The sequence below is a fragment of the Macaca thibetana genome, chromosome 11 (genome assembly GCF_024542745.1).
Source record: "Macaca thibetana thibetana isolate TM-01 chromosome 11, ASM2454274v1, whole genome shotgun sequence".
NCBI classification, from domain to species: Eukaryota; Metazoa; Chordata; class Mammalia; order Primates; family Cercopithecidae; genus Macaca; species Macaca thibetana.
The window spans coordinates 25,926,197-25,938,827 of NC_065588.1; positions in this window are offsets into that span (position 1 = coordinate 25,926,197).

Consider the following 12,631-nt stretch of genomic DNA (forward strand, 5'->3'; position numbering starts at 1 on the left):
CTGAGGAGCCGCTATTCATTGTGGGTGTAAACAGAATACATCCTATTTTGTCCAAAAAATAGCTGCCTCCAAATATTTCTGTGGATCTTCTCCCTTCCTCCTTGCTGATCAACTTCTTGAGAACATTTTCAGCTATTTTTTTGTTATTAAAACTGTCTAATGAGTGTTTAAGACATGGTACTATTTGTTTTAAAAATTTCAATGTCGCTGGATTCAAGCATTTTTTCCTTTCCTGTCCTTGGCTCAGGCAAACTCACTGTATGTGCACGTGTGTGGTGGAGACAGAGGGAGGGTCCTAGGGAGGAGGTAGGTGTTGATCTGCCCTCACAGGGCTCCCCTCTTTCCTCTCCCAGTGTTGGCCCCTCCAGTGTCAGGGCAGTGAGGAGAAAGAAGAGACAGGCCAATGCCTCCTTACTCAGCTGGCAAGGTGGGGTTCTCGTTGTCATTACTGTTGCTCTGTTACTGTGACCTAGAGACATGACTTTGTTGCTGTTTTTGTGTCAAGGGCTCATGCACAGGTCTCCAGGAGAACACATGGGGTTATTTGTAGGGTCAACCTTCCCCCATAAGGCTTCTGGACCTGCGTAGTGTGGGTTCTGGCCACACCACTCACCGGCTCTTAGCCCCTGCCACCAGGCACCAGCCCTGCAGCCTCTTTGTGCAGGGAACTCTTCCAGAAAGTAACCTCCCCCCATCCTAGGGTGTCCATGCCACTCTCGCATCCTTGCCACTCCTCAGGGTGGGAGCCTGGCTGCATCTGGGCCACCTGCCCCGTCGGCCTGCCTCTTTGCTGACCTTCTTCGTTTATATCTCCGTGTCCCAGCAGTAACGAGCACTCAGCAGCTCCAATGGGTCATGACTTTCAAAGAGGACGAGATCCTTTGTTTCTGACTCTGTGTGAAAGAGTCACCCACCCCACCTGCAGACTTTCTTGGCAATTATCTTAGACACCTTCCTTGTCTTGGAAGGTGACAGTATTCTCAGCACTGGCACCTCTCACTACACTGTGGGGAAAGGTGACTGGCTCACTGGCTGGTGTCACTCCAAATGTAGAATGTGAGGCGCATGGTGCCTTTAACTCCCCATTAGCACAACAGGGAAAATCCCTTTTGACATTCTGTTACACCCACACTGATCTGGGTAGGTGACTGAGGCAGCTCCCTGGCCTTTGGCCACTTGAGAAAGAGTCCTGGCCTCTGGTCCCTGCCTCGTTCAGTCCTCCTGACAGATATTTGGCACTCGTCAAGCAGTGCATTGGTCCTTGTCAGTCCCAGAACAGTACCTGGTACATGGTACATTTCTTCTTGTATTCATAAGATAAGAACCAAAATCTCTTACTAACTCAGGTCGCTAGTAACAAGAATATACAAGAGACTGAGGAGGAGAGACCCAGGGACAGAATGTCCTCTGAGAGTGCAGCTCCTCTTGCCATTTTCCGAAGGACATTTGCATGTATCCCAGCTCATTTCCCCCCACCCACAACTGTCTCTGTGTATCATTTATTATATTCATCAGAATATTCTGGGATTATTCCCTACCCCTCCCAACTCTGAAAAAGGAAGCAACTGGATTTATCTGATTCATGGTACCTTCCACACTTACCTCGAATATTTATGCTTTTCATAAGTATTCAAAAGTAACAGCTCCCTTTCAATTTCATTGACTGTGTCAGATTATCCGATTCTCAATGTCTCAAGGCAGAAAGCCTGCTGACAGTGTTTCAGCCGCATCATTCTAAATTGTGCCAGAGTTAAATGTGTAGAACTATCGTTATCACAGATATCAAAATGTGCACTTCTTTGTTTGTTTGAGACAGGGTCTCACTTTGTCACCCAGACTGGAGCACAGTGGCGTGATCACAGCTCACTGCAGCCTCGACCTCCTGGGCTCAAGAAATCCTCCTGTCTCAGCCTCCCAAGTAGCTAACACTACAGGTGTGCACCTCCACACCTGGTGAATTTTTGTATTTTTTTCTAGAGACAGGGTTTCTCTATGTTGCCCAGGCTGGTTTCTAGCTCCTACAATCAAGCGATTCACCTGCCTCGGCCTCCCAAAGTGCTAGGATTATAGGCGTGAGCCACCGCACTGGGTCCAAAATGTGTATGTTGATGCAAGACCAACCAGTGGCAAATCACAGGCAACTACTCAAGACCCTGTGCTCGGGAACCACAAAAAAACACCAGTGTCTGTGTAGCAACTTAGAAGATATCTATTGGCGGAAAAGTGACAGTTCAGTAATTGTTGGGGAAGGGATGACATAAAAATCTTGAACACATAACCAATCTGTAATTTCCAACATGAAAATCTTAAACACACAACCAATCTGTAATTGCTAAAAGTATCACCAAGGAAAAGGGATAAGACTGTCCCTCCTCTTAGGCACACTCTCCAGGGAGTCAGTTTGTGACTTTTTTCAGCCTTCTCCCAACCCCTGCAGTGATTATAGCATTGTCCTTAGTGGTTTTGCCACCAAGGTTCCATCTGGCTTCAGTGTGAACAGGGAAAGGAAAATGGATGAAGAGATATATTTGCCTGGAAGTAACTTCAAAACTTCCAAATTACAGAAATGTTAGACGGGCATCTCAGCGAATATGACTCCGGAACTTTTTCAGTTCTTTGATTCTACAGGCAAGAAGCTTGTCCATGGCCACAGACATACAATTGGAAATAAAAGTAAACTTCAAAATGTGTCTCTCTTTTCTCTAAAGATTCATGTCATGAATGAGTAAGGGAGAACTAGAGCTGCCTAAGAAAACTGTGACCTGGTCTGATCTCCTTTCTAAACAGTGCGAATACAATGTCATCTCATTTCTCAATTATAGTCTTGCCTACAAAACACACTGAAGTTTGTTTATGGCTTTGATTTCTTAATTTGCCTGTCTTGATAACAAATTCCTATTGCTATAAATCATTGTATTACATAGTATTAATCTCTAACTCGATCTCTTGGTGGCATAAAAGAACTAATCCACTTTTTCTTCTCCTTTTTTTTTTTTTTTTGAGGATGGAGTCTCACTCTGTTGCCCAGGCTGGAGTGCAGTGGCGCAATCTCTGCTCACTGCAAGCTCCGCCTCGCAGGTTCATGCCATTATCCTGCCTCAGCCTCCTGAGTAGCGGGGACTACAGGCGCCCACTACTGTGCCCGGCTAATTTTTTGTATTTTTAGTAAAGATGGGGTTTCACTGTGGTCTCTATCTCCTGACCTTGTGATCTGCCCGCCTTGGCCTCCCAAAATGCTGGGATTACAGGCGTGAGCCACCGCTCCTGGCCCAAACTAATCCACTATTTCCTGATTGAGTGTATCAATGATTCCCTGGAAGTAAGTTGTCATTCATAAGAATATTTGAGAGAAAATGTTCCCTAGGAACTTAAAGAATAACTTTAGGCAAGTCACTCTGCCTTTCTAAATCTTAACGTCATCATACATGTGATAGTAATAATGACGCTGTATTATAACCTAGAATGACTGTTCTAACAATTTTTTTATTTTTTTATTTTATATATTTTTTTATATTATTTTTGAGACTGAGTCTCGCCCTGTCACACCCAGGCCGCAGTACAGTGGCTCACTGTGACCTCTGACTCCTGGGTTCAAGCGATTCTCCTGCCTCAGCCTCCCAAGTAATTGGAATTACAGGCACCCACCACCATGCCTGGCTTTTTGTGTTTTTAGTAGAGACGAGGTTTCACCATATTGGCCGGGCTGATCTTGAACTCTCGACCTCAGATAATCTGCCTGCCTTGGCCTCCCAAAGTGCTAGGATTACAGGCATGAGTCACTGCATCCGGCCCCAATAATTTATGAACTATAAAATCTGATATAAATATTAGTTATCTACAAGATCCTGCTATAGGGCTCTGTACTACTCCACTTCACCCTGTATTATTATTTATTTACTATTCTGGTAATGGAAGTAGACAGAGCAGGTAAAATGAACTCGAGAATGACTCTCAACTAGATAAGCATTTCCACATGTATGATTATACACATGGATCGTCACAAATTTATTTGGATCATTTCTTAACATTGCCCTTAAAGTCGAGCTGTATTTGAAAGCACTCGAAACATTTGAACTACGTTAAGAACCTCCAGCTTCAGAGCGTCCTGTAATTCTTGTTGTAGAGCTCAGCCATTGCTAACTGGAAGCAGAAAGAATTGGATTTTATGATGCAAAAGTCATATCAGGAATTAACAATGTGCTCCAGGCACACAACTCTGACTTTTCCAGAGAAGTAGAAGTAAAAATAATATCAAGAAGCGACTCCATGGAGCCCTTTCAACTTGTGACAGCCGCTGGATAACCCCTCCTTCATTCACAGCCAATATCTTGAAATTAGCCTTGACCCATCCTGCACCCCTACTCCTGACCTGCTCCCCCAGGCACAGTGCTAAAGAATTCAATGAATTTCCACTTAACTTTTACAACAATTTTCCTCTTTTTAGAGATGAGAAAATCCTTTTTTTTTTTTTTTTTTTTTTTTTTTTGAGACAAAATCTTACCCTGTCACCTAGGCTGGAGTACAGTGGTACAATCATAGCTCACTGCAGCCTCCAACTCCTGGGCTCAAGCGATCCTCCCACCTAAGCCTCCCTAGCAGCCAGGACTACAGGTGTGAGCCACCATGCCTTGCTAGGTTTTTCTTTTTTGTAGAGATAGGGTCTCTCTATGTTGCCTAGGCTGGTCTCAAACTCCTGGGCTCAAGCAATCCTCCAGCCTTGGCCTCCTAAAGTGCAAGGATTACAGATGTGAGCCACTATACCTGGCAGAAAATTATTTTTTAATGAGAAAGGAGCAGGGACTGGCACTCATGACAGCCCCTGGATATCCTCTCCTTCATTCACAGCCAATGCCTTGAAATTAGCCTTGACCCATCTTGTACTCCCTCTCCTGACCTGTTCCCCAGTACTGAGCCCTTAGCATAGCTCCACCTTCTATCACCCACAGGCTTCTCCCAGACTAAATGCAGTGGTTCTTTCCCAGCCGGGTCTGCACTGCTTCTGGCCACTCTGTTAGACACAGTCGATGGAGGTGATGCCCTTCCAAGCAAATGTAAGGGTGACATTAACCTATTCGTTTATCAGGCTTTTGCCTCTTTTCACACCTACGATTAGGAGAGAAAGAAGAGAAATCATAAAGCAGGTAATTTTTCTATTGTAGATCAAGTTTTTAAAAGGTTTGCTCAAGAGGTACTTCATAGTCCCAGTTCTGAAAGTAGGCTGGGATGCCTTCCAGATTTAGTCTGCTTTGTCTGTGCTTAACACTGAGACTCTTCCAAATTGCAGCTCCCTCAGGAATATGTGAGCAGCACACACTCTCCCTAACATTTGTCAAACTGCGGTAGCAACTAATGCTTCATTCCCAGTAATATTTTGAAAATTTCCCTGATGTTAGAGTGAAGGGCCTTTTTTCCCCCATCTGCAACACCCCAATCTTAACAGCCCACCATGCATTTTTCTCTAAGTATCACACCAAGGCCACATGATATTCCTGTGCCCAACAAACTAGAATGTATGTAAATAAACAAGTAGGATAACATGTAACCCACAAGATCATGGAAATTTAGAATGAAAATTTAGATGGGGTTTATTTACTTCATAACTCAGCCAGGAGTTCCATTTGCCTAGACACAAGAGATAACATCTTTATCTATTGTTGTGTGACAAATTTTCTCAAACTTAGCAGCTTACAGCAATGTCGACTAATTATCTCACATTTTTGTAAGGTCAAAGTCGGGTGGTCTTGGTTGGTTTGTCTGCTTGGAGTCTCATATCCCCGAAGTCCAAGTGTCAGCTGGCTGAGCTCTATCTGGAGGATACAGGAAACAATCCGTTCCCAAGCGCATTCACACATTCAGGTTATTGGCAGAATCCAGTTCCTCGTTACAGTAGAACTGAGGTTTCCATTTCCTTGCAAGCTATCAGCCAAAGGCCATTCTCAGCTTCTGGAGACCACCACCGGCGTTCCTCATCATAGCGCCTCCTCCATCTTCACGCCAACAACATCTTGTGAAACCCTTCTTGTGTTTCATATCTCTCTGCCTCCCTCTTCTGCCACCAACAGGAGAAAGCTCTATGCTTTTAAGGGCTGATGTGTTTAGATTAGGCCTACCTGGATAATCTCCCTCTTAGAAAGTTAACTGTGCCATATAACACAGGTTTTGGGAATTACAGGACATTTGGGAATTACAGGACATGGAATCGTGGAGGACCATTTAGAATTCTGCCTACACACCTAGCAAGTAGAATTAATACGAAAATTAGCTGGGTGTGGTGGCAGGCGCCTATAATCTCAGCTACTCGGGAGGGTACTCAGGAGGCTGAGGCAGGAGAATCACTTGAACCCAGGAGGCGGAGGTTGCAGTGAGCCAAGATCGCGCCACTGCACTTCAGTCTGGGCGACAGAGCAAAACGCCCTCTCAAAAAAATAAAAACAAAAGTAAAAAATCCTTTTGCTGTATCCTCAAAGATAAAGGTGTTTTAAATACCTTTATCTGTAAGTTTTAACAGTCAGAAGCAGTTAGAAATAATACTGAGAATGATGTTTAAATCTCTGCAAGTGAAAGTTTAAAAGTTAGACTGAATTGGTCTACCGTGCGCACACCAAAGAAGTATCATTTATTTTATTTTGTGTTTGTCCCCCCAACTTTTATTTATTTATTTATTTATTTTTAATTTTGTGGGTACATAGTAAGTGTGTATTTTTATGGAGTACATGAGATGTTTTGATAATTGATGTGAAATAAATACATCATGGAGAATGGGGTATGCATCCCCTCAAGTACTTATCTTTTGAGTAACAAACAATCCAACTACACCCTAAGTTATTTTAAAATATACAATTAAGTTATTATTGACTATAGTGACCCTGTTATGTTATCAAATAGTTAATCTTATTCATTCTTTCTCAAAGAACTATCTTAAAGAAACAAATTGGCATCCTCCGAAGAAGGTACCAATAATACTTTAGTAACCGATTTTTCTTAATACACAATTTTATAAAATATTCTAAAATAATCCCACCTTGTTCTACAAAAAATTTGAGGCCATAATTGTCCTGCTGACCCCACACCTTTAATCTGACAGCCCCTGGATATCTACCCGTTCGTTCACAGCCAACGTCTTGCAATTAGCCTTGACCCATCTTGCTCTCCCTCTCCTGACCTGCTCCCCAGTTAGTGAGCCCTTAGCACAGCTCTACCTTCTATCAACCACAGGCTTCTCCAGGATTAACTGCAGTGGTTCTTCCCCAACCAGGTCTGGACTGCTTCTGGCCACTCTGTAAGCAACCTGTGAGGAGGTCCAGTCACCGGAGTTTCCCCTCTCAGCATCACACTGCCTGTCAAGGAAACCTGCCCTATGCCCCAGGGATAACTGCTTCTTCCCTGGCAAACTTGTAACTCATGAATTCCCCTTGTTTGCCGCCCCCCCATTTTAGTGTATATTCTTCTTCCATTTAACCGTGACTTTAAGGATATACAATTTATTATTTTACTAATGGCTTATTTAAAATCACTTGTATATCCCTTATATTTGGGTCAATATTATCTCTCTTAGATTATGCACCTTCACAGGTTGGTAAAAAGGTACCAGCAAGTGTTAAAGTGCTTTGGGAAGTATTTGCCCAGGAATGTGGATGATCATGGTGTTGAGATGTTCTGGGCAGATAGTCCCAATTCAATACCTATGTATCACCCCATATGCCAAAACTTTCAAAGTTAAGATAAGCCCAGGTTTATACAAGGACCATATTGTTGAAAGCTGAGAAGTTGGAAATAAGAATTTTGAGGTGCCTTTTCCTGTGTGACTGGAACAAAAGTTGTTCCCACCCAATTTCCTGGTATGTACAGCCCCTGGGTCCGGTAGACTCAAACCCATCTCAGAGACCAATGTCAAAAATTATTTTTTTCTCACTATTGAATATGAGTTTTTAATTTTGATGAATAATTGATATATTTGTTCAAGTAAAAGAAAGTCTTCTTCCTTATTCATTGCATTCAATTGCTTTTTTAAAGTGTTGCCAGGTGTGGTTGTATGTGCCTATAGTCACAGCTACTTGGGAGGCTGAGGTGGGAGGTTCACTTGAGCCTGGGAGGTCGAAGCTGCAGTGAGCTATGATGGCACCACTGCACTCCAGTGTAAGTAACAGACTGAGACCCTGTCCAAAAAACAAAAAATGTTGACCTATCTTGGCTCTCTAAATTTAAATGCAAACCTTGTGAATTTCCATACTTTTTTAAAAATGGGGGAACTTAAAGCAGAAAACTTTGCTTCAAAAATAAATCTTGGGAATGTAAATACAAGCATACTTTATCAATTTTTTAAAATAAAAAACATTTCTAAGTACTGCATGCAGTCTTGGCTACAGACTGAAAATAGTCTCTAACATCTTTTAAAATGTTTTGTTTCTTTTTTACTCTCTGCCATTAGGTACATTATCTTTGGTCCCAGATAACAAAAATGAAGCAGTACGACAGCGAGGGAACCATTTTCTGATAATATTTCCAGGATCGTCACAATCAACTCGGGGAACTCGGTGTGCAGAAGCCCCGCGGGAAGGAAGGGGCTGTCACTCATCAATGGTGTCATTCAGACCTTTGCCCCGGACTTCACCCGGCAAAATCTCTGTCACGTCTTTTTTCCTCCTTCTGGATTCCAATTAAAGCTTTGTGGCCAAAATATGCAGTGACAGATGGCTCATTTCATTGCTGCAATGTCAGCCTTTGGGTCTCCAAGGGGATGATTCCAGGAATAGAAAGTGGAGCACATACAGGAGTGGATGTAAAACAGAATCTAAGACAAGCGGGGTCCTCTGGTTCTCAGAGGAATAAGGAACTTCCCTTCTAAACTCATCTAACAACAGAGAGCAGCCCCTCCTCTCTCTCAATGTGGTAACTTGTGCATAGACTGAGACTTGGGTTCAGTACGTCCTCTGAGCCTTAGCAGCTTGGTTTTGAACGTGCTCCTCAATTTTCTCATAAGTAAAATGGACATCATCATTGTACTTATCTTCTAAGATTCTTGTGAGGTCTAAATAACATCTGAAATGAATTCAGCTAAGTGCCCCGCCGTAGCTAAGCACTCAGTAAATGGTAATGCTACTCTCCTCCCACTATTAGCTTTGTTTTATATGAAAAACAACGCATAATGTAACATAAAACAAGAGGCACAACATAGAAAGCGTACTAATCGAAATGCTATCTTGTTAAAATTCCCAATTCAGATGGGACTTAGACTAAATTAGACTAAAGCCAGCATTTTATTGTGTTATTATAGAACCAGGGGGTTTTCCCACTGAAACAGGCCTGAAGAGACAATTACTTTTTCATATCACAGTTGAGGTCTCTAAAGCTAAGACAGATTGTGGTGTACCCATAGTTAGATCTAAGAAGCTTCCCTGATAACAAATGTCCCATGTTGCTCATCGGAATTGGCCCTAATTTTCCATTTTTGTTTGCTTCCCTTTTTGAGAAAACATGTAAAGTTTTCTATCACATGCATTTACAAAGCTATAATTTATGAAGGATCCTGTTTTTGTCTAATTTGGTATATCCTGATCTTTTCCCTAGAGGTCTGTATTGGTGCTGCTGTTTTCCAGTTTGTCAGTTTGTCTTGGCATCGGTGCCTCACCATTTGGCACCTGACTCAACATAGTTTTACCACCATTATCTAAACAGTACCACCCCATCTGAATGTATTTCACAACCGGCCGTCTCCGTGCCATGCCTCTGCCTGGGTCTGCTTTCCATTATGTTACCCATCCATCTGCTCCAAAAGAATGTCAGGAGGGAGTGATGCCGCTTTGTGTAGCGTGTTAAAATCTTGACCTTTACTTGGATTTAGTCACTGTGCATCACTGGATTCCTAACTTTTTTCCTTCAAGATTCTTTCCACACTGAGAGTCATGCAAAGTTCATCAGATTCATAGTTTCTGAAATATCCTCATAAGCCTCCTCTCCTATGATTAATGTGAGTTTAATACCAATTATAGTTAACTACTGGGTGCCAGAATCTTTACATACATGACTTTTAATTCTTATAATAGCCCTATGTGTTCCTAAGGGCTATTATCCCTGTTTTATGGATGTGGAAACTGAGATTTGGGGAATTCAAGTGACTTCCCCAAGAGCCCACAGTAAGTGGTAGCTTTTCCCGCTAAGCCAAGATGCCCAAGAGGTGCCTTCGAAGGGCAAAACAGTTGTTCTCAAATGTTGGCATGCATAAAGTTGCCTGGTATTATTAAAAGCATACCCCACAGACGCCGGGTGCAGGGTCTCACACCTGTAATCCCCACTACTCGGGGGACTGAAGCAGAAGAATCACTTGAGCCCAGGAGTTCAAGTCCAACCTGGGCAACATAAGGAGATCCCCTCTCTTAAAAAAGTATAGCCCATAGAGTCCATCCCTCAAATTCCAGGCTCTATTCCCCAATTCTGATTCCATGGGTGGACCCAGGCTCTTTCTTTTCTGCACACGCTCCTGGAGATTCTGATGCAGACCATCTGTGCAGCACACCAGCTCAGGTGAACCACAGCTTGGCTCTGCGTCCCCAGCTATGCACCAGCTCCAACCGAAGCACCACAGTTCCTCCCTTCCTTCTGCTTAAAGCCATAAATTAATCAAGTGCTGAGATTCGCTTTTATAATAAAACATAAGCTCAATGAGGTTTTCCGGAATTCAGGTTCTGTTGGAGGCAGAAATCTAGCCTGGGGATTAATAGAACTGGTTTCTTTGTCTCTTCCCCTTACTGACTTTTTGTATGTCGTTTGATAAAATAACCTCATTGTGTTTTTATTCTTCTCCTCTGTAAATGGAATGTGAAAATCCATGTCTACTACACACCATAAAAGACTCTAAGGAGCAAGAGGAAAAATGTGTCCATGAGAGTTGCACACAAAGCTCCAGGCAGAAATCATAGTGTGAGTCCTCAGGATCGAATTACTCTCTTATACATATTGGACATGTTGATTTTATCATGGTTGCTATTTAGTTCACAAAATACAAGGGATAACACATTTGGTTAGAGTTGGTGAGACTTGAACGTGCTGTCTTGCAATGCACAGGTTTTGTACTCTTGGGAGAGTTATGTATTGTCTATGTACCTCATCCTCTTAGTGTGTGAAATGAGAATAATAATAATACTATTATCAACTTCATGGGGTTATGTCACTTAGTGCTTTGCATAAATGAACTGTGACAAATTGCTCAGCCCAAATATTTTCATTCTCAATAGCCTGACTTCAAATTATTGACAATAGCAACATATTCATTCTTAAGTACGTGCTATTCCTGCTGCAATATTAGGTGCTACAGAAAACAAATATGCCATTGTTCCTGCTCTTAGGAGAGTTACATTGAAGTAGATGAGATGCTCTTACCTGATACCTAAAGCTACTGACTTGGGGGGGGGATTTTTGCAATGTGTAGTTAAGGGTGAAGAGCCAGATGCAGAAAAATACATATAATATAATGTTAGTTTTTAAAATCATGACCAAGTCTCCCTTTTTTTTCTTTTAGAGATAAGGTGTCTCTCTGTTACTTTATTCAGGTTGTGGATTGCAGTGGTACAATCATAGCTCACTCCAGTTTCCAACTCCTTGGGCTCAGGTGGTCCTCCTGCTGTCAGCCTCCTGAGTGGCTAGAAGTACAGGTGCCACCATACCTGGAAAACTTTTTATTTTTGTAGAAACAGGGTCTCACCATGTTGCCCAGGCTGGTCTTAAACTCCTAGGCTCAAGTGATCCTCCTGCTCCAGCCTCCCAAGGTGCTGGGATTATAGATATGAGCCACTGTGCCCAGTCCCTCTGTTTTTATATGTATATTTATATATACAGATATAAAATATTATATATTATATATAATGTGCTAAATAATTTATATTATATATAATGTACTAAATATATGTGGATAGATTATGCATATAGATGTATCATTAATATTTGTTGTTTAGGACAGAGAATAAAGGAATAAAGAAAAGGAGAGACACAAGGAAAAATCACCAGTAAACAATAAACAGGACTGTTCATGGTTAAAAAAAGAACATATATGACATGATTACATTCAAATACATTAGTATCTGTGTGTGCGTGTGTGTGTGTGTGTGTGTGTACATAAAGCAATGCACAAAAACATAGTCAAATGCCAACTGTGTCTAAATCAAGGTAGTGAGATTTAAGTGATATCAACTCTTTTTCTGTATTGTTAGACTCTTCTCTATAATAACAAATGTGATTTGTAATAACTAAAAACATTTTAGGGAAGACAGACCATGCCAAATATATTTATTATGGTACATGATACATTGTTTTATCTTTTTAAAATTGTCGCTAACAGGTATGAATTATTTTTGAATAGGAAAAATGTTATTCTTTAAACAAATATTCTCAGTAATCATAAAATGCAGTGGAACAGTTATTCTGAATGGAAGGTCAAAGCTCCTTCAGTTACCCAAATAAAGTAAAGTGCACAATGAACTTGCTTTGCAAGAAATAAATGGTTACTGAACTATTTATTTCCTTCCTTCTTTTCCTTCTGTAGACGTTTCAATTATGTAATTCCTGGATTTGTTGAAAGAATTTCAATTTTAAGAAAACTTTACAATATGATTTGACTTATGTTTTTCCAACTCATTAT